The sequence below is a fragment of the Carlito syrichta genome, unplaced genomic scaffold (assembly GCF_000164805.1).
Source record: "Carlito syrichta isolate Samal-C Ts95f unplaced genomic scaffold, Tarsius_syrichta-2.0.1 Scaffold316489, whole genome shotgun sequence".
In the NCBI taxonomy this organism is placed as follows: domain Eukaryota; kingdom Metazoa; phylum Chordata; class Mammalia; order Primates; family Tarsiidae; genus Carlito; species Carlito syrichta.
In genome coordinates, this window is record NW_007260585.1 from 312,487 (window position 1) to 335,651 (window position 23,165).

Below are 23,165 nucleotides of genomic sequence, written 5' to 3' on the forward strand. Positions count from 1 at the left end.
CCAACAAGTGTGCATCTAAATATATCTAAATGTAGAAAAAGTACCGTAAAAATACAGTGTAAGAGATCTTTAAAAATACACATGCAGCCGGGCTCAGTGGCTCAGCCTGTCATCCCAGCGCTTTGGGAGGCTGAAGCGAGTAGATTGCCTGAGCCCGCAGGTTCGAGACCCACCTGGGCAACTTGGCAAGACCTCATCTCTACAATAAAACCAAAAATTAGCTGGGCGTGGTAGTGCACGTCTGTAGTTCCAGCTACTTGGAAGGCTGAGGCGGAAGGATCGCCGGAGCCCAGCAGGTCGAGGCTGCGGTGGTCGGGAGCGGTCACTGCACTCCAGTCTGAGTGACAGAGTGAGACTCCAACTCAAAAATTAAAAAATACACATGCATGGGGCACTTACGTTGAATGGAGCTTGGAGGACAGAAAGTGGCTCCGAGTAAGTCAGTGAGTGTCAGTGAGTGGCTGGGAAGGCCAAGGTCATCACGGTACATCACTAAGGCCATACTGCATTTATAAAAGTACTTTTATTTCTTCAATCACAAATTGACCTTAGCTTGCTGTAGCTTTATCAGTTCAGAGAATTTTTAAAACTTTTGGTCTTGTTTGTAATAGCACAGGTTAAAACGAATATTCTACAGTCGTAAAATAAATTTTCTTTCTGTATGTCCTTCATCTATAAGCTTTACTCTACTTTCAAAATTTTTTGCTTTTATTTTTGTACTTGTAAAATTTTTTTGTTAGAAACGAAGACACAAGCACACGCATTAGCCTAGGCCTACACAGGCCTCCCACCTCCACATCTTGTCCCACTGGAAGTTTCTTCAGGGGCAATAACACGCAGGGAGCGGTCATCTCCTTTGATGACAACGCCTTCTGGAATACTTCCCAAGGTACCTACCTGAGGGTGTTTTATCGTTAACTTTGTTTTTTAATAAGGAGAAGGAATACTGTCTCAAATAATATAATGTATGATAAATACATAAACCAGTAATGTGATCATTTATTACCATTATCAAGTATAGCCTGCTAACTATGTATGCTAGACTTTTTTTGTTGTTTTTTGAGTTGGAGTCTCACTCTGTCGCCCAGGCTGGAGTGCAGTGGCATACTCATGGCCACCGCAGCATCAACCTGCTGGGCTCTGGTGATCCTTCTGCCCCAGTCTTCCAAGTAGTCAGAACTACCACACCTGGCTAATTTTTGATTTTATTGTAGAGATGAGGTCTCACCAAATTGCCCGGACTGGTTTCGAACCCCTAAGCTCAGGCAGTTCTCTCACCTCGGCCTCCCAAAGTGCTGGGATGACAGCCTTGAGCCACCCAGCCCAGCCTAGGCTAGACTTTTATATGACTGGCAGGATAGAAGATCTGTTTACACCAACATCTCCACAAACACGTGGGGAACGTGTTGTGTTACAATGCTACAATTGACATTAGGTGTTAGAAACTTTTCAGCTCTATTGTAATTCTATAGAGCCACAGTAGTACATGTGGTCCTTTGTTGAACAAAATGTCCTGCTACAGCTCATGACTGTACTTGCTCAAAGCCCAGCTGGACTCTTCTGAGTCTGGTTGTTGTCTCCTCTCCCTCTGATTGTCAAGCTGATGTCCACCATGTTGCAGAGAAAATGCCTGGGCTACAGTAAACCTCAAGTTGACTTGGTGGGCTCAGTACATGTCCAAGTTTCTCCTCAACTCTAGTTTGGAGGTCTCAGAGCCTCCTGGCTCCTGGAAGTCCCCCTCAAATAGGGTGGAGATGGTGAGTGATACTGAAAAGATCATTTCTACACACAATAACTTAATCTCCCATTTTTAAAAAATTATCTACTTCAGACACAGTAGAGTTCATTTCCCTTTAGTGAAGGAAAGATATTTTTTTTTTACTGAAGGAATTTCAGAGTTCTTTATATCCATAGGTTAATTTGCCAAAACAGTTATTGTAGACTTAACTGTATTACTGTGTGAAAAGCGCTCAATTTTGCTGAGAAAAACAAAGAAAGAAAATGCTATTCGTGGGTAGGGGTGGGTGGTTAGATATACGAAGGCAAGGGAGAATTTGAAGTCATTACCTGTTACAAATCTCAATCCAGCTTCTCCTTTGTACTTTGGAGGAGGAAAAAAGGCTGAGAAAATTCTTTAAAGCAAAGAAGGGTAGGAATGTAGAACCGTTTCAGTCTAATATACAATCTAGTTCATTAGATTTAGCAGGTGTTTATGGAGCAGTGACCATGAACTTACCACCCACTCTGAACTGGAAAAGAGTGAACACCAAGGTTGGCCCTTGGCTTCTTTTCCTGCACAGTCTCCTGTCTGGGGTCCACTCCCTTCCCACAATGCCCTGCGCCAGGATCAGCGAATGCATCTGAACGTCAGTAGTAGCTGTTGCAAACAAGAACTCGAGAAATAAAATATCGGTTCTAATGTCTTCTTAGGTCACAATTCCCACATTTAGACCACAATTGTATTTGAAATTTATTTCCCTAATCTACTTATTCCTTACCTGCTTGTATTTGAAGTTTTGTATTTATGTATGTATGTATTTATTTATGTTTGAGTCAGGGTCTCAGTGGGTCACCCGGGCTAGAGTGCAGTAATAGCACAGATCACAGTTCACCACAGCTTGACCTCATGGGATCAAGTGATCCTTCTGCTTCAGCCCCCCGAGTAGCTGGGACTACATATGTGTGCCACTACACCAGCTAATTTTCTGATATTTTGTAGAGATAAGGTCTTGCTATGTTACCCAGGCTGGTCTCGAGCTACTGGATTCGAGCAATCCTTCCACCGCAGACTCCCAAGGTGCTGAGCCACCGTGCCCACCCTTGAGTTTAAAATATAGTCTTTTTAAAAGAAAACTGCACTGATTTTAAAACGTCTAAGCATTTGACATTTTACCAAGTTTGTCAGCGCTCTCTTCAGTAAATACACAGGCATAACTTATCCAGCCAATTCCTTCTCCCTTTTACAAACACAGAAACCATTTCCTGGGGATTAATAATTCTTTCAAGTTTATAACTTTGAAGGAAATCACCGACGTAGGCTGTATCATCTTTGCAATATTTTTTTCCCCTGAGAATTCCTGCTGCCATTCAGATGTTAAAAACACATGCATGAATCATGCTGTTGGTGATCTTAGCATTGTCTTCTCTATAAAAGGGAACTCTAGCTAAAGCATAGAGCTAGAAGCCAGTGGACAGAGAAGGTAGAGACAGTGAGAATGAAGCATCTTGGCATTCTTGCACTGTTGTGTCTGCCGGTCTGCTTGGCTTATCCACTGAAGGAAGGAAGCGAAGGAAGAAGTGGACCCCAACACAGATCTTGCCCTGGTAATCGATGGCGGCATCTGTTGCAGCCACCAGCCTCCCAAGTGTGCCAACTTGGTCTTTAACACAAAGCAGGCTGACTTGATCGGAAGGGACTTTAAAGTGCTGGAGGTGGAAGTTCTCCGTGTTTTTACAGAGAAAGAAAGAAGGTTATGTAAAATAGAAGCAGCAGCCTTGTGGCTCGATGAAAGAAACACACGGAAAAGATATGAAACTTCTCTGTCTTTAGCGTTTCTTTGATTAATATACAAATTGGGAGAGGGAACATACTAAGTTTGATCTTCAAATAGCATCGGGTAATAGTGCTCCTATTGTTACGTGTCATGTTTGATCTTAATATAAAGTGGAAAAAAAAAAAAGACCTGAATTTTCAACAAAATTCCTTGGCTAGAAAGCTAAACTGTAATAAAATTTTAAAATGAAGAAAAAAGGCCGGGCTCAGTGGCTCAGCCTGTCATCCCACACTTTGGGAGGCTGAGGTGAGTGGATTGCCTGAGCCCACGGGTTCGAGATCCACCTGGGCAACTTGGCGAGACCTCATCTCTACAATAAGTCAAAAAATCAGCCGGGTGTGGTAGCGTGCACCTGTAGTTCCAGCTACTTGGAAGGCTGAGCGGAAGGATCGCCGGAGCCCAGCAGGTCAAGGCTGCGGTGGCCAGGAGTGGCCACTGCACTCCAGTCTGAATGACAGAGTGAGACTCCAACTCGGAAAAAAAGAAAAAAAAAATGAAGAACAAATAATGAAATGGGAAGTCTTAATGAAAAATCAAATTGAATGTGATAACTCCTTTTTGTAGCAAAGATTTTTAACTAGACAAAAATTAAGATAGATTATAAAATTTGGATAATGGCTAAAAATTATTAAAATGACCTAAAAATTGTTTATTATTTCATCAGCAGTACCTAGAAAACTACTACGACTTCGCAAAAGACGTGAAAAAAATCTGTTGGAAGAAAGGACAGTGGTGCTGTTGTCCAAAAAATTTGAGAAATGCAGAAGCTCCTTGGGCTGGAGGTGATGGGGACTCCAACACTCTGGAGGTGATGCACAAGCCCAGGTGTGGGGTTCTTGACGTTGGTTACTTTGGCACCTTTCCTGGGATGCCAAAGTGGAGGAGAAACCACCTCACCTACAAGTAATGGGCCCAAAGAGGTTTTCACATCATTGGATTCTTATCAGCTGTATCACAGGAGAAAACCATATCTCCTCCATTTTTTTCTCCCACAAGATTGTGAATTATACACCGGATTTGCCAAGAAATGCTGTTGATTCCGCCATCGAGAATGCTCTGAAAGTCCTTCAGAGGTGATGCCGCTCACATTCCCCAGGCTGTATGAAGGAGCGGCTGACATAAAGATCTCTTTTGCAGTTGGTGGGAAAAAGAATAAATAAATAAAACATTCATGTAGCTGATGTATTAGTCTGTTTGGGCAGCTATAACATAATACCTTAGACTGGATAATTTATAAGCCACAGACACTTATTGCTTACAATTCTGGAGGCTGGGAAATACAAGACCTGGTACCAGCAATTCGGTATCTGGTGACAGGCTGTTCCTCATAAATGGTGCCTTCTGTGTCCTCACAGGCAGAAAGGGACAAGGGGCTCCCTCCAGCCTCTTATAAGGGCACTGATCCTATCCATGAAGGTAGAGTGCTTAGGCCCTAATCATTGTCTATATACCCCACCTCATAATATCACCTTGGGTATTAGGTTTCAACACACAAATTTTAGGAGAGCACCAACATTCAGTCCATAGAATCTGGTGCTGTCTCATTGAAAAGGGTAAAAAGTAATTCTGAGTACTAATATTTCTATTATTTTTTTCCCTGTCAGAACAGAGAGACTTTTTCTCTTTTGAGGGACCAGAGTACAGTTTGGTGCGTGCCTATCCACCTGGACCTGGGTTTTATGGAGACGTTCACTTTGATCATGACAAAATGGACAAAGGATGCACCAGGTGGGTGATAAGCCTCTTAGGATGGTTTCAGGAATAATGTTTAAGCCTACATAAGAATAACTGGATTATCTTTGACAGAAAGAGCAGTTAATGGAATATGCTAATAACTAATTTTTTTAATTTTATCTTTAAACTTTTTAATTTTATCTTTAACCGGAAGAGCTGTTAATGAAATATACTGATAACTAAAATTTTAAATTATGAGTGGTGGCCGGGTGCAGTGGCTCACACCTATAATTCCAGCACTTTGGGAGGCTGAGGTGAGACGATCGCCTGAGCCCACAGGTTTGAAACCAGCCTGGGGAACTTGGTGAGACATCATCTCTACAGTAAATCAAAGAATTATCCAGGCATGGTGGTACATGCCTGTAGTTCCAGCTACTTGGAAGACTGAGGCGGAAGGATCACCTGAGCCCAGCAGTTGAGGCTGCTGTGGCTGGCAGTGTACCCCTGCCCTCCATCCTGGGTGGCAGAGTAAAAAAAAAAAAAATTATGAGTGGTAAACAGAAGTATTCTTTTTTTTCTTTTTTCTTTCCTTTTTTTTTTCCGAGAAAGCAAGATTTATTGAATACAGAAATGCTCCCACACCAGGAGGGTACCTGAAAGAGGTTGTCCCAACAGAAATACTCTTAATTTCAATCATTATTGAAGAATTGTATAAAAAGTATGCATCTTTGTTTGCCCTACGAAAGTACAATTTAGCAAGAAGCATCTATTCTTAAGTCCACAATTCAGATCTGGTGCAGATGTGAGAATCATAACGTTTTTAATCACTTTAACTATAGATGATTAAGACAGAATGGATTCCATTGAATCAGTTTTAACCCTAACATTTGCCCTTAGGTTCCTCCCTTTCTTTTCATTTACCTCTCAAAGTCTCTTACTTTTCTCTAAAAAGTAGAAATCAGGAGAAAATGCCAGAAACAAACAAACAAAAAAAAAAATTGCTAGGGCATCATCTAAATAAACATGTCATTGTCTCTATCTTAGAAGCTGTATTTTTTTTCTATATTGGTTCTTAAAGACTTTAAGTTTAAACGAAATGACTAAAATTAACTTCAGTCTATTTATTTTTTGAATGGTTTCTGAAGTTCGGAAACACATGGTTGAAAAAAATCACTGTTTCTCAGATTGGTTGTGATCTTTAATGTAAATGCAGAGAGCATCTCTACTGAGTGCAAACCTGATGTTAGTGATGTATAAAATGATATTTTACTTGAAAACCTATTCTTTTCTGCATAATTGCTTAGAGTCCTGGCTAAATAATTTCTACTACTAAATTCAATAGCACTTTTCATAATAGAAAGAAAAGCTAAACCCTACTGTGTAAGTGCTGCAGGAAACCATTATTGAGCATGTTTCTGTTTTAAACTGTGGACTATGTGTATCCAATGATACCTGCTACTGGAAAGATTTTTGACTGGTTGTCAAATTTTATTTGACTGTGATAAAAAGAAAGAAGAACAAATCAGACCAAACTCAAAGGAAATAACCAGAGTATTGTGGCTTGAGAGTTTGAGGAATAATGGAAATAGTCTGATTAATTTCAATTGAGGTTGCAATTGGCACATGTTATTAAATATGAACAATGACTAACTTTTTAAATTTTTAGACAATGAAGAGTTATATTTATTTACATGTTATTAGTCTTGGTTCCTCCAAAGAAATATCTTTTGAAAACAATACTTATCATTGTCAATATAGGAGAAATGAACTAGTTTTCCTGACCAGAGGGAACTGGGAAGAGATATAGTAAAAAAACTGTCTTATATATTGACTTCAAATCAACCTTGGAAAACACAGGAATTCCTAAGAGATATGGAAGACACCAGTCAATGAACCAATCCATAAATGAGGAATAGACACTATAATTCCCAGGATGGCCTGTATAGCCGGTGTATGTTCTGTATATGTATTTATGGAATACGTACCTATTAGATTCTGGATATTTATGGTTTTTCAAATAGGGACTAATTTATTCCTCATTGCTACTCATGAACTTGGCCACTCCCTGGGTCTGTTTCACTCGACCAACACGAAAGTTTTAGTGTACCCACTCTTCAACTCCTTCACGGACCTGTCTCAGTTCCGCCTTTCTCAAGATGACGTGGATGGCATTCAGTCCTGCTACAGTGAGCAATGAGGAAAACAACGCTTACTCTTTGCGATGTTCACTAGGAAGGCTTTGCCGTGACGGTCTCTAGGAAGGCTTTACAATGCGACATGTTTCATCTCAAAGCACCTTGAGAATGTAGGGAAGCAGGGACAATGACAGCCGCATCACATTTCTCCTAATGTTTGCATCCCCAAGTCTGTTCCCTTTAGGACTGCCCCCTGCCTCCCCTGAGGACCCCCGGGTGCCCACGGAGTCTGTCCCTCCAGGACCTGAGACACCAGCCATGTGTGATCCTGCTTTGCCCATTGATGCTGTCACCACGCTGAGGGGAGAAGACCTGTTCTTTAAAGACAGGTCACACTGGCAAATCATATTTTTCTATCTTTTGTTTGAATCTATGACACTTAAAATGGAAAACAGAAACTCGACAGAGATTTTGAAATGAAATATTTTGTCTACATTTAAAAATCATTCAGATCTGGTTCTTGTTGCTTTTTTATTTTTTATTTTTGAGTTGGAGTCTCACTGTGTTGCCCAGGCTGGAATGCAGTGGCACACTCAGGGCCATCGCGGCCTTGACTTGCTGGGTTCAGGCGATCCTTCTGTCTCAGCCTTCCTAGTAGCTGGAACCACAGGCGTGCGCTACCACACCCAGCTTATTTTTTTATTTATCGTAGAGAGGAGGTCTCGCCGTGTTGATGAGGCTGGTATCGAACCCCTGAGCTCAGGCAATCCTCTCGCCTTGGTCTCCCAAAGTGCTGATCTTGTTGCATTTTTAACATCTCCTTAGAACTGTCCAGATCGTTTTTTGTTTTTTTTTACAGGCTTACAAAGGATGATTCCTGTCACTAGAACGTACGTGTGATGAAGGCAAGGGGTTTTATCTGTTTTGCTCACTTTTTCAATATCACAAATCAGAGAACTTCTTCAGAGAGCACTGGCAGAGCTAACAAATGCTACTATTTAATTCATTTTATTAAAAAAAAAAGTCATATGCTTATTGCACAATATTCAAGCAGTACTGAGAATACTCACCTACAGTCCCTAGTTCCTTCCAATGTGCAACTATATATGCAATCTTCAGAGATGATTTGCTTTGACTCTTTACAATTATGTTCTATTCATACACAAGCATAAATAGGCACATGGTATTTTTTTTAATTGTCAGCACATAATATGCACACTGTTTATGGTTTTACAGTGGAACCAAGCTAAATTATTATATTGCAACTGGTCACATATCAAGTCATAAATTTCATTACTGTGGAATCACATGCAGAGGGACAGTTCAGTGCAGATGTCTGCAAATGAGTGAATTTTTTCATACTGATGAAAAGAAAAGACGAATATGTTCCTTTATTCGTGCATCTAAAGGAGACAGATAATTACAAATAATTTCATGCATTGCAGATATTTTCGGCGCGGATTCCATTGGACCCCTGAGGAGGTTCATTTGATTTCTGCATTTTGGGCCTCTCTTCCATCAGATTTGGATGCTGCGTATAAAGCTAATAGCAAGGATACCGTTTTTATTTTTAAAAGTAAGTACTATATAGAATTTTTAACTTGTTGGAATAAATCCTGTTGCAAAAAAATTCATTGACATAAGTTTTCTCCGTTATGTTAAATTTTAGATGATATATTACTACAAGACCTAATGCTAATGCTTAAATAAGTGTGTACAAAGAAACTGGTAAGTTTTATTTTAAAACTTTCAATGAGACCTCTTAAGTTTAAATAGATAATATTTCATACTTATGGGTAAATAATTCAGCATTGTAAAAACATCCATTTATCTGTAGATGCAAGACATTTTTCAATTATGCCAAAATATTTTTTATGGAACTTGACAACTTAGTTCTATAATTTATATGGAAGAAAAAAGACCAAGAATAGCCAGGATACCTCTTAAGAACGATATGGCCAGGAGAAAAGCCCTGTGTCATAAAGCTTTTGTAGGCTAGATGTCGTGGCATCAGTACGGGGGTAGGTAAGTTAGCTCGTGGAGCTATTCAAGCCTGGGGGCTCCTCTGTCCGATTTTTTTTATTTTTTTTTGAGTTGGAGTCTCACTCTGTCACCCAGGCTGGAGGGCAGTGGCACGCTCCCGGCCACCGCCGCCTCGACCTGCTGGGCTCTGGCAATCCTTCCGCCTCAGCCTTCCGAGTAACTGGAACTACCTCTGTCCGATTTTTAAACAACGGCTTCAATTTGTTTTATTGGCAATATGCTACTTAAACTTCCATTACTTCTTGAGTCAGTTTTGGTAGCATTTTTCTAGAAATTTGCCAATTTTTTCAGTCTGCAATCAACCAGTACAAAGTTTTTAGAGTATTACTTCACTGTCATTTAAATTATCACTTAAGTTTTGTTCTCATTTTTTGTTCCTAATATTGAATCTTTTTTCCTTTCTCTTTTTTCTTCATCAATTGCATGATATACTTAATAATTTTACAGAGGTTTTCAGAGAACTGGCTTTTGCCTTTATTTTCTTTTTTGATTTCCCATGTACTTAGTCTCTGTCCATAGCCTTATTGTTGCCTTAGTTTTTGTTTTCTTTGAATTTACTCTATTATTTTTATAATTTAAGTTTGATACTTACCTTATACAAGCATTTATGCCTATAACTATCCCTTTTCCCCTGTATCCCACAAATTTGATATGCAGCATTTTCTTTTTTAATTTTTTTATTTCACAATTTTATTTTTTCCCTACACTCATAGCTTATTTATGATATCGAAACAGCCTTAAAATATCAACCTGTGTGGGAAATTTTTAAAATATCTTGTGCTAAAAAAAATCTATTGCTGACTATTTTATTTCTGTGAAGACTAAGTGAAAGAATATGAAATGGCATCAGAAATTATAGAGGGTTATATTATTCTAAAGGATTACTATGATCCATTCATTTGTCTAAGATTTATTTATCACTTGCAGTGTGCTAGACACTGTGTCGTTAGTTAAGCTCAGCCCTGAAAGGAGCTCATCCTCTAGAGGGGGCAGCGGAAATGAAGCCATCAGTAGCAAACCATATGACAAGTGCTGGGATTAAAAGAAAGACGGGCACCCTGGGAGCACCTGGCCCCTGCCCAGGGCTCAGCAAAGACCCCAAGAGGAGGTCATGTTTAAGATGAGTCTCAAAGTTCTTCTTTGCTGTGTAGACATAAGCTAGACATATAGAAAGGGGAAAGATCTGTTTGTTGTTGTTGTTGTTTTTGAGTTGGATGCCCAAGCTGGAGTGCAGTGGCATGCTTTGATGCCCAAGCTGGAGTGCCATGGCATGCTCACAGCCACATGCACTCCAGCCTTGACCTGCTGGGTTCAGGCAATCCTCCCGCCACAGTCTTCCAATTAGCTGTAACCACAGGCATGTGCCACCATGCCCGGCTAATTTTTTGATTTATTATTGAAATGAGGTCTTGCCATGTTGCTCAGGCTGGTCTCGAACCCCTGAGCTCAGGCAATCTTCTTACTTCTGCCTCCGAAAGAGCTGGGATCACAGGCTTGAGCCACCGTGCCCGGCAGGGAAAGGTCTTTAAGAAACTGTTTTCACCAAGTAAGAGCATATCAGGAACTGCTCAGACAGATACAAGTTATTCAGTTTGGATGAAGTCAGAGAGGCACCCAAATGATTGACATTCCAGGTTAGTTGATCTAACAGTGGCATCAGGAAGGGATTCAGGCTTGGGCTTAGCAGGGCGTGGTGAGAGAAAGTAAAAGCAGAGAGAGTAACAGGAATCCATTGTCCTAATTTACTCGAATTTGAGTGGATTCCTATAGTATTCAGAAGAAGCACAGGTTGGGCTTGTTGACTGGGAGATATCTAAGAGAAAGTGTCCAATTAGCAACTGACCTATTCACATGAAGCTTGAGAGTGGTCTAAGTTACAAATTTAGATTAAGAAGTCACCAGCAATTATAAGAAATAACTAAAACTGGCCACTATAATTTATAGATAATAAATATAAGGCACAGGAAGGGCAGTGAACCAGAGTTATCTACTCATGTATCTGTTCATTCATTCATCCAGGGAATATTAAATTCCAGCTGTGTACTGGGCATTAGACTAATAGTTAGAATTAAAACCAAGACTTCCTCCTTACCACAACAAAGCACTATAATCATTTCCAACCCATGGTTTCACTCAGAAGTACCAGGGCTTATTTTTCAATAGGAAATAAGTTGTGGGCAACCAGAGGAAATGAGATACAAGAAGGTTACCCCAGAGGCATCCACACTCTGGGTTTCCCTCCGACCGTTAGGAAAATTGATGCAGCTGTTTCTGAGAAGGAAAATAAGAAAACATGCTTCTCTGTAGAAGACAAATACTGGACGTGAGACACAACAGGAATGACTCTGTGTAGAGCCCAATTAAGAAAATCATTTTCTTTCTTTAAGGAAATCTCCCACTTCTACCCTCTAGCTTCAAACTATTTTATTATGAGGAAGTAATCGTTTATAGCAAAAGCTTATCATTGTTCTACTTCCCAGATCCAAAGGGCTCTCAGAATGATGCCCACTGGGCCACATACCCAGACACCAAAAGATGTCACGAGAGGCCAGTTGAAGTCGAAGGCACATTCACTTCTCATGCTGCTGCCAGTCATTATGTCACTGCCATAGGAAACCCAGGTGGAGAGGGCTGGAGAGAAGAGGTCCGCTGCGGTTCCAGTGTGATTGAGAACCAGAGGGTTCTTTTAACCAAATGACTTAATTCACTTTTCATATTACGTATATACAGTCTTTATGAATTTGTGACAGAAAGGTCCTTGGGTTCTATGTGTCCAGTCTTAGAAAATTGACCTCAGACATGTCTGTGGAACCTCTGTAAAATGGTAAAATGGCCCTGTTTGGGGGGAAATATTGTTGTATGTGTTAAACTTGTTAGCCCAGGAAATCTATGTATTACTGTAGTCCAAAAAATGTTTGACTTTTTCACAACTTAAAAAGTTTATCTCAAATTCCACACTGGAAAATTAACCTCACACTATTCTGTTCTGTGCAATGGTGCCTCTACACAATATTTAGCTGTAATTCTTTCCCTTGGTGCAGATTTGATGAAAATAGCCAGTTCATAGAACAAGGCTTCCCCAGACTAATAGCTGATGACTTTCCAGGAGTTGAGCAAAGGTCGATGCTGTGTTACGGGCATTTGGTAAGAAGAACCTCATTTCATTGTCGGGGAGCCCTTCTGGGCATTTTATGGTTTCAAAATGAAGTGAAGAATCAAAACAGTTTTCAAATCATTTCAGTGTTATATCTTTTTCACTCCAAGCTCCTGAAAACTTTAACTCCGATTTATGCAAAGTGGTTTTAAAATTTGTTTTTTCCTAAAGCCATCACCTTTCAGGCCACTGTGTTGGTATAAAAAATGCAACCAGTCTGGGTTCGATGGCTCAGCCTGTAATCCCAGCACTTTGGGAGGCCAAGGCAAGTGGATTGCCTGAGCCCATGGGTTTGAGATCAACCCAGGTAACTCGGCAAGACCTCGTCTCTACAATAAATCAAAAAGTAGCTGGGCATGGTAGCATGAAACTGAAGTTCCAGTTACTTGGAAGGCTGAGGCAGAAGGATAGCTGGAGCCCAGCAGGTTGATGCTGGGGTGACTGTGAGTGTGCCACTGCACTCCAACCTAGGCAACAAAGTGAGACTCCAACTCAAAAAAAAAAATGCAACCAATGTGAGCTAGGCTAGCTAATAGCTGATTGGCACTCTCTTCTTCCCACCCTCTCTTATTCCATCCCCAAAAGTCTTGTCTAGACATCTGCTGCAGTCTGCAATTGTCTACACTAGTCATTCATAAATAAACAGTAGGCCTCTCATATACTCAACATAGATAAAATTTGATTCCTAGTAATGGGTAGATGGGAAACAAAACTTGTGCATGATGACTCTGAAGGAATTTTGGAGGGAGCTGTCCAGGTTTCAAAATCACAGTGCTCATGAGACTGATGATCTTGTTATGAAAATGATGTTACCATTGTATTCAAAGCAAGAAATGAACCTCTGATGCATTTATCATTGGTCTGATTCTCTTGTGTCCAATTGTCTCCCAGGCTGTAATTTAGGACATAATAAGGGAGGAGAGGTTGGGAAGAAGGAAAAATAAGCTAAAATTTTAAAATATTGTAGAATTTTAATCTATTTAGAGCAATACAGTCTAATGTTTTAGGGGGGGTTCCCAACCCCTGGGTTGTGGACCAGTGCCAGCCTGTGACTTGTTAGGAACTGGCCACACAACAGGTGGTGAGCAGCATGTGGCCAGACAGCAGGTGGTGAGCAGCATGTGGCCTTCTGTCAGATCAGTGGCGGCATTAGATTCTCATAGGAGCACGAACCCTACTGAGAACTACACATGTGAGGGATCGAGGTTGTGCACTCCTTATGAGAATCTAATGCCTGATGATTATCCCCCCTCTCCCACCATCCATGGAAAAACGATCTTCCATGAAACCAGTTCCTGATGCCAAAAAGGTTGGGGACTACTGTCATAGGACACTGGCTTTGGAGACAGTTGAGATGGAGCCCTCCCTTCATCTTTCACCAGAGATGTTACTTTTACCTTGGGAAAATTCCAAAATATTCCTCCTTTTCAGTTTTGTCCTCAAGTGTTGCACTTCACACTTTTTTGGTAAGGATCATTGAGATGATGGGTCATCACAGTTTGAGTCTGGCCCTAATGCTAGGATGGTGGCACATATATTGAAGAGTAACAGCTGGTTACATTGTTAGGCGAGACTGAGAGAAGATGCGCATGGGCGTTTGAAATGAATCTAAGAGTCACTTAATTTACTATCAATAGTCATTTAGTTTAATATGAATAGTCACTTAATTTAATATGAATCAAAATGATCAATCACTTCTGCCTGCGCTGTGGCTGAAGAAGACGAGAAGACTTGCAGACATCTTCATGTATCCCGGAGCATTTGAATACCCTAAATAGAAGTGAGAAATACTCACATGCAGTAGACAAGAGGATGCATCTCCATGGGTATTTTATTAATTATTTAATAAATATTTGTATTTTTCTCCTGGTCCCTACTTTCCAGAGCAATTCATGTTCAACACACTGACCACTGGGGCCTGAGCATTTGACAGATTCTCTGCCAGTAGGTGTAGTAGAATCTTATGTTCTATAGGTGGGTCATACGGCTGTCATGTGCCCTATTTTCTGTACCAACAGGATCTTTATTACTACTTCACAGACACTGTAAGTGTTCCTAACATACCCAAGGTAGCAAAGAGGTAGATCAACAGTTGTCCTGTAGGACTGGTTCTGAGCAAAATTGAGAAATACAATTCTAGAATATTGGAACCTGTGAAACTGGCATATCATTGACTCCACATAATAAATTTACAGATGGGGAAACAAAACTAGTTTGGAGTCCAGCCACCTCTTGTTTTAATTTTTTCAATGGCATTCCATTTCTGCCTTAGAAATCAAATTTCTCATGCCATCTTCACTCTCTCATTAGAATACTATCTTGTTCCTCTTTTATACCTGGAAGTTCCTGGGTGATAAGATTTTGAGTACACATGTCAATTATAAGACAGACTTAACACCACTAATCTATATGCCTTACACCATACCAGGTACTCTGTAGAAACTTGTTCACTCTTTTATTGACTCACTTAAATGCAAGACACTGTCATAGATGCAAAATATAGAACAATGAGGAAAATACATTTAATCCAGTCTTATTGAGTGTTGCCTAGTGGGAGACAGAAACCAAACAAAAGAGCACATATTAATATATAACTACAAATTATAAAGATATCATTAGAGAAATGGTTATGTGGTAAAGGAGATAATGTTGGAGAAGGGGTTACCTGCTAAAGTTTGGTGCTTGGAGAAAGTCTCTCCGGGACAATAATGAAAAAAAAAAATACAAGAATCTAAATTCAATTATCCAGGTAGGAAGACAGGGGTAGGAGGAGATAACTATTCTGAGAAAAGAAAATGCAAAATATGCTGTTGTAGCCCAGTGGTAAATACAAAACCTTGGTATGTTCAAGGACTTGAGATAAGATGAGTACCTGATTAGAGTGCTGGAGGATAGATGTGAAATAAGATGATATTAAACAGGTAGGCAGAATCAAATCAGATGGGATTTTTCAGATATAGTAAACAGCTGTATTTTATTTTTGGTGCATTGTGAATTTGTTGAAGGATTCTTAAACAGAGAAATGACATTATATATTTTGAATGATTACTCTAGCTGAAGAGAATTAAAACAAAGCAAGGATTAATTGGAACACAGGCTAGGGGACATCACAGATGACAGGAAATGGTGGCAAGGATGGGGGCCTCCAGAGAGACTGAGATGACTGGATTTGAGATCGATTTTAACATCAATCAAATGTAATGACAGACTAGATAAAGAATTCTGGGAGAAAGGAAGGTATTAAGAATAACTCCTAGATGTCTTAATACTCTGGATGGCAGCAGCTTCAACAGAGTTAGGGGAAGGCAGGAAGAAAAGCAATTTTGTGGGAGAAAGTTAAAAGTCAGTAGGAATCATCCTATTTCCAAAACATAGACATTCCTGTAGGATAACCAAGAAAAGGTATCAATAGGCTATTAGGAAGGGAATCGAGTTCAAAACAAAGTAAGTAAAACTGCAGGAGTTTGGCAGCATCAGGCAAGTTACGGCAACAGATAAGCTTATGTGGGAAGATTGCAGAGAGAAAAGAAGATGGCTCAGGAATGACCCTTGTAAAATGAAGTGGCACTCAGGCTAGGCCAGGGGAGGCTGTGGTCATGAACAGTCCCCAAACTGCAGTGGTTTACAACTAATAGCCCATCACTATATTCCACTGAGGTGTCTACTCCAAGTTGTCCTCTCTTCAAGACCTAGGCAGATGGAAGAGCCACCATTTTGTGCTCTGCACATTGACTGTGGCCGAGGAAAAGAGTTATGGTAAATTTCACACTGACTCCTAAAGCCCTGGGTAGATAGAACAAAAATCATTCTATCCACTTTCATTGGCCAAAGAAAATTACATTGCCTCATCTAATGCCAAAGACGAGAAAACAATATCCTGTCACATGCCTGGGAGGAGAATAAGAAACATATTGTAGAGAGAACTGATCACCATTACAATGAGTGTTTTTTTTTAAAGGGAGGGAGTGGCGTTTCTATATTTTAAGTATTTGATGCTTTTTTGAATTGGAAATACATTCAAATGCCCCAAAGCCCAGAAGGAAGGAAGCATTACTTTGACTAGTTTAAAGTTTTTCTCCCCTCATCCCATCTCAGACACCCAGTTCTCTTTCCCAGAGGCAAGCAACACTACTCATCTCTTAGGTAATCTTTCATCTATGCTATGCATTAATAAGCATTTCTATTAAGCCTCTAAATGTTTTACCCTAAGGGGAGCATCCTACTCCACACGTGCCACATCTTGGAGACCATTCTATACCAATGAAAGAGAGCTGCCTCATTCTATCAAATAGCTACATAGTAACCCAACATATGAATTCATAATCTAACAATCCCTTATTCATGCACATTTGAGTTTGTTTCCAATATTTCACTTTTTAAAAGAAATACCATAATTATATATGTCTGTTACATATGTCACTTCATGGGTGTGAGTATATCTGCTGAAAAAACTCTATTGTTTAAGGGCTAGTAGAGAAAGAAGAATGGGAAAATCAATTCACTAATTCAGTGATAGGTCATGGATGATCTCAACAATAGTAACATGGATGGGGAGATGGGAGCAAAAATTGGACCAAAGTATCCAAACTTAGGAAGATTTTGGTATAGACTGACCTAATAAAGAAAATTCATTAGCCCACCAACTAATAAGAGAAGTCCAAGAGTAGTTTTTACTTGTGGTTTGATCAATTTCTTCTGTTTTTTTTTTGACTCTGTCCTCTGAGTGATGGCTTTATTCTTTTGGATAGATTTCCTCTAAGTGGTCCTGTAACCATAGGCACTACAATTCTTCAATGCATTACCTCAATCCATGAAACAAGAGTTCTCTATTTTTCCTTGATTGGGCTATCTTTGGTCATAGACCCACACTGAGTTAACATTGTGGAACCAGAAACAGGACTACCATGGACTGTCTTAGACTTCTGGGGCAGGGGAGTGGTATGCTTAATCTACCACAATCATGTTGCCACTGGCCAATGGGTGAGGAAAGAATTGACACAGAGGCAGCAACGTCAATATTTTCCATCAAGGTCTGTGAGATGGGAAAGTAGAAACAGTGTGCAAAGACAATCTTGGGAAAATGTAGGCAAAGAAAGCATTCAAAGGAAATGTTTTCTCTTGTGTTTTAAGACTTGGTTAATGATTCTGACAAATGTTTTTATTTAGTTGAAGAGGAGTACGAAAAAAAAAGAAACTTCCGTTTATAAGCACTGTATGTGCGATTCATCCAGTCCTCACGATAACCACGGCAAACAGTAATGCCTTTATTTCACAGAATCTTGGACTCAGAAAGACAAATTTTTCCATGATCAGCAACTGGTGATCAGCAGCTCCATGATTCTACTCCAGAACTCTAGCTTCAAAGACCTTGCTCTTCTTGAGGCTAAATTAACAGATCATAAATCAGCCCAATCTAGCTTAACTTTGTCTATATTATGCTCTGGTTAATGTCTTTGCTTTTTAAAGCATGAAAGTTTGATGATACCGCGGTTTCCCTGAGATTGCTGAGTATCCACACTATGGAGTTTCTGATCCTACAGCCCTCGATGTGTGAAAATGTTTAAGAACAGTTAGCACTAAGACAAAATAGATTCTGACTTAGAATCCTGATGATGACTCTGGATTCACCGTCAGGACTACTGGACACGTATTAGATCCACGGTGTTTTCTGCATGCGTGGAGATATTAGACTCAGCAATATTAAGTGGAACCCTCTAGATATCAGAAGATAAGAGAAATCTGACCCTTGGGGTTCTAGCACTCCCTCAACATTGTGTGATCTCCCCAGACTTGTTCCTTCTCCAGTGTTCCCTGGTACAGATAGCAACACAAACTGCTTATTTCTGTATCTGGAAACTTTGGTTATCTTCATCTTCATTTTGCTCACAGGTCACATTTCCTCAGTTGTCATACTTTGTGCATTCTGCCTGTGCCGTATCTAGAGAGGGCAAAAATAAAGGAGCAGCAGGAGAGTGACAGAGTGCACAGGAGAAGACACATGCAGCAGTTGTTACCCGGTCTCTGGAACTGTCTATGTCCATGTTGCCTTCCCTCGCCAGTATTCACCCTCTTTACCTACTGAAGACCAACCGTCCTTTACAGATGAAATCATTTTCCACTTTGTCCATGACACTGTCTCACATAACATTAGCTTCTGGCACAGATTTAGCAAGTCCTGGAATTAGTTTGGGCATGACCAATTTTCACAGCAGAAGATGTCAAACTAGTGTCTGTTCAGAACAAGGACTGGGGCAGAACGGGAGTCAAGATACCGTCATAGATTAAGGTGTTGATGAGGAACTACAGTCCAGTAAGTAAAACACACATTCAAAGGAGCAGAGTCCAGTCAGAATCTAGTCAAGATGATGACGTTTAAGATGATGAGGCTTGGAGATGAGTCAGTGGAGATCCCGAGAGGTGGGAGGAACATTGAGAACAATCTGAGGTGAGCAAGGAGGGGAAACCCGGGCAGGGAGACAAGCAGTTAGCACTTTGGGAAGTTGGATACCACGAGTCAGCAGGGTCCCGACTACTAGTGAATAGAGGGCGAAGTATGGCATAAATCTTTTTTTTTTTTTGAGTTGGAGTCTCACTCCATCACCCAGTCTTAAGGGCAGTGACACACTCAAAGTCACTCCAGCGTCGACCCGCTGGGCTCCAGCGATCCTTCCGCCTCGGCCTCCCAAGTAGCCAGAACTACAGGCACACACTACCACGTCCGGCTAATTTTTGATTTATTGTAGAAATGAGGTCTTGCCAAGTTGCATGGGCTGGTGTCGAGTCCGCAGACTCAGGCAATCCACTCGTCGGCCTCCCAAAATGCTGGGATTACAGGCTGAGCCACCAAGACTGGCCTATGGCATAAATCTAAGGAGGACATGGGCTATAGCTAGTCTAATATCAAATCAAGAACCTCTGGGAAGGAACTGAAGCAGAAGATAAGTAACAACCTGCCTCACATGTCAGGACTCAGTCAAGGGTTTTTCAACAGATTTAGAATCTGTATGGGAAAATCAGACTGTTTTCTTCTCTATACTCACAACACTTCTGGTGTCCTGCAACTGAATCATGACTCTAAATGCTTGGAGTGAGTGCAGACCCCACAGGTTAAGGGCTCAATCCTGTAAGGCTGTTACCCTCACTTCAGATGCCAAACACACGTCCGGGTCTCCTGAACAGCTGATGGATCGGCTATAAGTCAGGGGCTCCCACGAACCACTCCTCATGCTCAGTAATCTGCTAGAAAAGCTCACAAAACTCAGGGAAACATTTACTTATGTGTATGGTTTTATTACAAGGGGCATCGCAAAGGATACAGATGAGGAGGTACATAGGTCAGTGTATATGGGAAGGGGTTTGGAGCTTTCAAGTCCTCTCCAGGCACGACACCCTTTCAGCCCCTTGATGTGTTTTTGCTCACCAGTCTGGAAGCTCTCTGAATCTCATATTTTAGGGATTTTTATGAAGGCTTCATTATACAGGCATGATCAATTATTAGCACACTCTTCAGCTCCTCTCTCGACCCTGAAAGTTGGGAGTAGGACTGAAAGTCCCATGCTTCTAATCATGGCTTGGTCTTTCAGAGGACCAGTTCCCATCCAAAAGCCTACCAAGATTCCCCTCATTAGAACATAAGATATTCCTATCACTCGGAAAATTCTAAAGGATGAGGGGCTCTGTGTCAAGACCAAATGTTAGAGCAAAAGATGCGCCTACTACCCCTATCCATAAGGATATAAGAAACTCTGTCTCAGGAACGAGGCCAGAGACCAAAAATTAGATCAAAAAATTCTCCCAGCACTCCCAGGACCCAGACAGTTCCAAGAGATTAGGAGGTCTGGGACAGGAACTGGGGCAGAGACCGACATGTGTTTTTCTTATCATTTCACAAAACCCTACATCGGGACAAGACCAGCATTGATGGCAAATTGAAGAGAATTCTCAGAGAAAGGTAAGGTGTATGTTTCAATGCTTCCTACCTCTGGTCAGTTTTGGTTTAGAACATTGGGAGTATGCCTGCACCTGCAAAACAAATGTTCTAGATTTGGAGAGATAGAAGAATGCTGAGAACAGGCAGGGATTCACTGATAAATAACCACAGAATGGTGGCAATGAGACATTTAAAAAAAATAAGTAGGCCGGGCTCAGTGGCTCAGCCTGTAATCCCAGCTAAAGCGAGTGGATTGCCTGAGCCTGCAGGTTCAAGTCCCCCGGGCAACTTGGCGAGACCTCATCTCTACAATAAATCAAAGAAAATTAGCTGGGCATGGTAGCACGCACCTGTAGTTCCGGCTCCTTGGAAGGCTGAGGTGAAAGGATCGCCCAAATCCAGCAGGTCAATGCGGGGGTGGCCACGAGCATGCCACTGCACTCCAGCCTGGGCAACAGAGTGAGACTCCAATTCAAAAGTAAGAAAAAGAAGAACAAGAAGAAAAAGAAGTAAACACAACCTAAGTGAGCTTGGAAGCAGATTTTTCTCCGAGTCAAGCCTCCAGATGAAAATGCAACCCAGTAGATACCCTGAGATCTTGTGCAGAGGATCCAGTTAAGCTATGCTCAGACTCATGACTCAAAGAACCTGAAATGATAAATGTTTTAAGCTGCTAAATTTGTGGCTATTTTCCACTCAGGAATAAATATCTAATATATTGAGTGATCTCCGTATGCAGAACCACAGTCACACGACAATTTTCCAGATAATTCAGGCCAAAATCTAGTTCTACTAAAGAAGGTCTGGAGGCAGAAATATCCCACCCCCTTTTGGAGCTCATGACTGTATCTTGGGCGGGCTCTAAGGCAAAATGTTGAAGTGGAAAAAAAAATGGCCACCAATGGTCTTACTTGATTTGGAGGACCTTTCTCTTTATCTGTCTATATTTTACTCACCTCTTTATCCAGGCACCAAGAAGCACTAAAATACAAAATTTGCAGTCACTAATAAAAGTTTGCAAGATAATAAGTCTGAGGTGCATGAGCCACAAATGCCTCTTTCTTGCAACTGACAAACATTAGGGTACCTGTTACAAATGTGCATGAAAGGGACAGGGAAGTAGCAGGGTCGGGACAACACACACACACACATACACACACACACACACACACACACACACACACCCCACACAGAGAGAAAGAAGGAAAATATGACACAATGCTGAAAAGAAAGAGTGTGGGCAAGAAGGTGTGAACTGCATTTGAAATGCAGGAAGATGATCCAGCTATGAGCTGACCTAAGAAGGGGAAGTCTGTGAACTGGTGGAAGAAAAAGCAGGGGCTAAGTGAGCAAAGAAGGAAAGGACTAAGCTGATATGATGCCGGGCCTGTGGTGAGAACGTAACAGGGCCAGAACACCAAAAAACAGCCTGGAGATCGGGGAGGGGAGAGTAGCCCGGAGAGCAGTTTCATCCTAAACCCAGAGAGGAGGCAGACAACCCAGCAGGAGGGTCTCCATGTTTAAAGATCAGGAGCAGAGAGAGGTCGCTCAAGCTGGTCCACCTAAGCAACAAACCTTGACCATTCACGGTCAAGTGGAGGAAGGGGTGATCGCACGAAGCAAGTCCCAGGAGTTCTATCTCCTCCACACCATCATTCATTGATTAATTCACTTGTGTAACAGATATCCACAGGGTACCCCCTGTACAGTGGGCGCCACATTAGTGACACAGAGCTTCACAGACATGACCTCACTTTTGCAGAGCTTATATTTTACAGAGGCAGATGGAGAAGCAAGAAGCCCATGTTACTACGGAGTGTGGTGGCCACAATGGAGGGAGCACATGGAGCTGTGGGATACTCAATGCTGAGAGATCAGGAAGGCTTCTAAGAGGAGTAGACATCTGGATGGAGAACTTAGGAAGCAAGAAGAAGGGAGGTGCTCCAGGTAGAGAGAAACAAGAGGTTGGAGGGTGTTGATTCCTCTGTGGCCCAAAACAATGCATCTCAACCATCTATAGTGAAGAGCCAATTCCTTAAACTTCCAATTCATCGTGGACCAAGAGTTGCGTAAAATACAATGAAAGGAAACTACTATGAAAATGAGATGACAAAGCTATTAAATGCCCAATTTTAAAAGTATGAGATTAGATCTAACAGACTCAAAGCGGTCTGTCAGTCAGTGGTGATTCATGAACTGACTATCATCTGTGGTAAGTTCAGCCACTGAGCATGATTTCACAGCAATTTGACCACATTTTAAGGAGCACTTGTCTGGCACACAGGAAAAGAGATATATTACAGTTCAGGGGTTCTTGACTGAAAACAGACAATGAAAAGAAGAGTCAGGGAACTCTGTTGCCGGAAGCTCTGAGTATAAGTGGCACTCAGACAGCAAAAAGGCAAGCCCAGATATGCATCACACACCTGCAAAATTGCAGCAGTTGAATTCTCTCCACACCTGCGGGGGTCCAGCCCCGCAAGGTCGTGGGTTTTCCTGAAGGAGAGACGGATAGGCGAAAGACGAAAACATTATACTCGGACACCCGCTTCCTGAACAGATGACAATTTAATGTTAGTTAACACAGAGCTTTTATACCATTCGTAAAGGGGCAAGACAAAGCAAATTCCTTCACGTACATATGCTCTGCAAGTTACCACCATCTAGTGGTCTTA

The 23,165-nt window shown here is 41.2% G+C and overlaps 1 pseudogene across 1 annotated transcript; it reads left to right on the forward strand.

Moving 5' to 3' along the window:
- The first annotated feature begins 3,215 nt into the window (after window positions 1–3,215).
- Window positions 3,216–14,178, forward strand: LOC103277144 (annotated as a pseudogene). The gene is made up of 11 exons (XR_002481341.1): window positions 3,216–3,324; window positions 4,219–4,464; window positions 4,551–4,694; window positions 5,159–5,282; window positions 7,250–7,414; window positions 7,608–7,752; window positions 8,809–8,939; window positions 11,570–11,729; window positions 12,448–12,550; window positions 12,732–12,753; window positions 14,042–14,178. The product of XR_002481341.1 is annotated as a stromelysin-2-like (transcript).
- The last annotated feature ends 8,987 nt before the right edge of the window (window positions 14,179–23,165 follow it).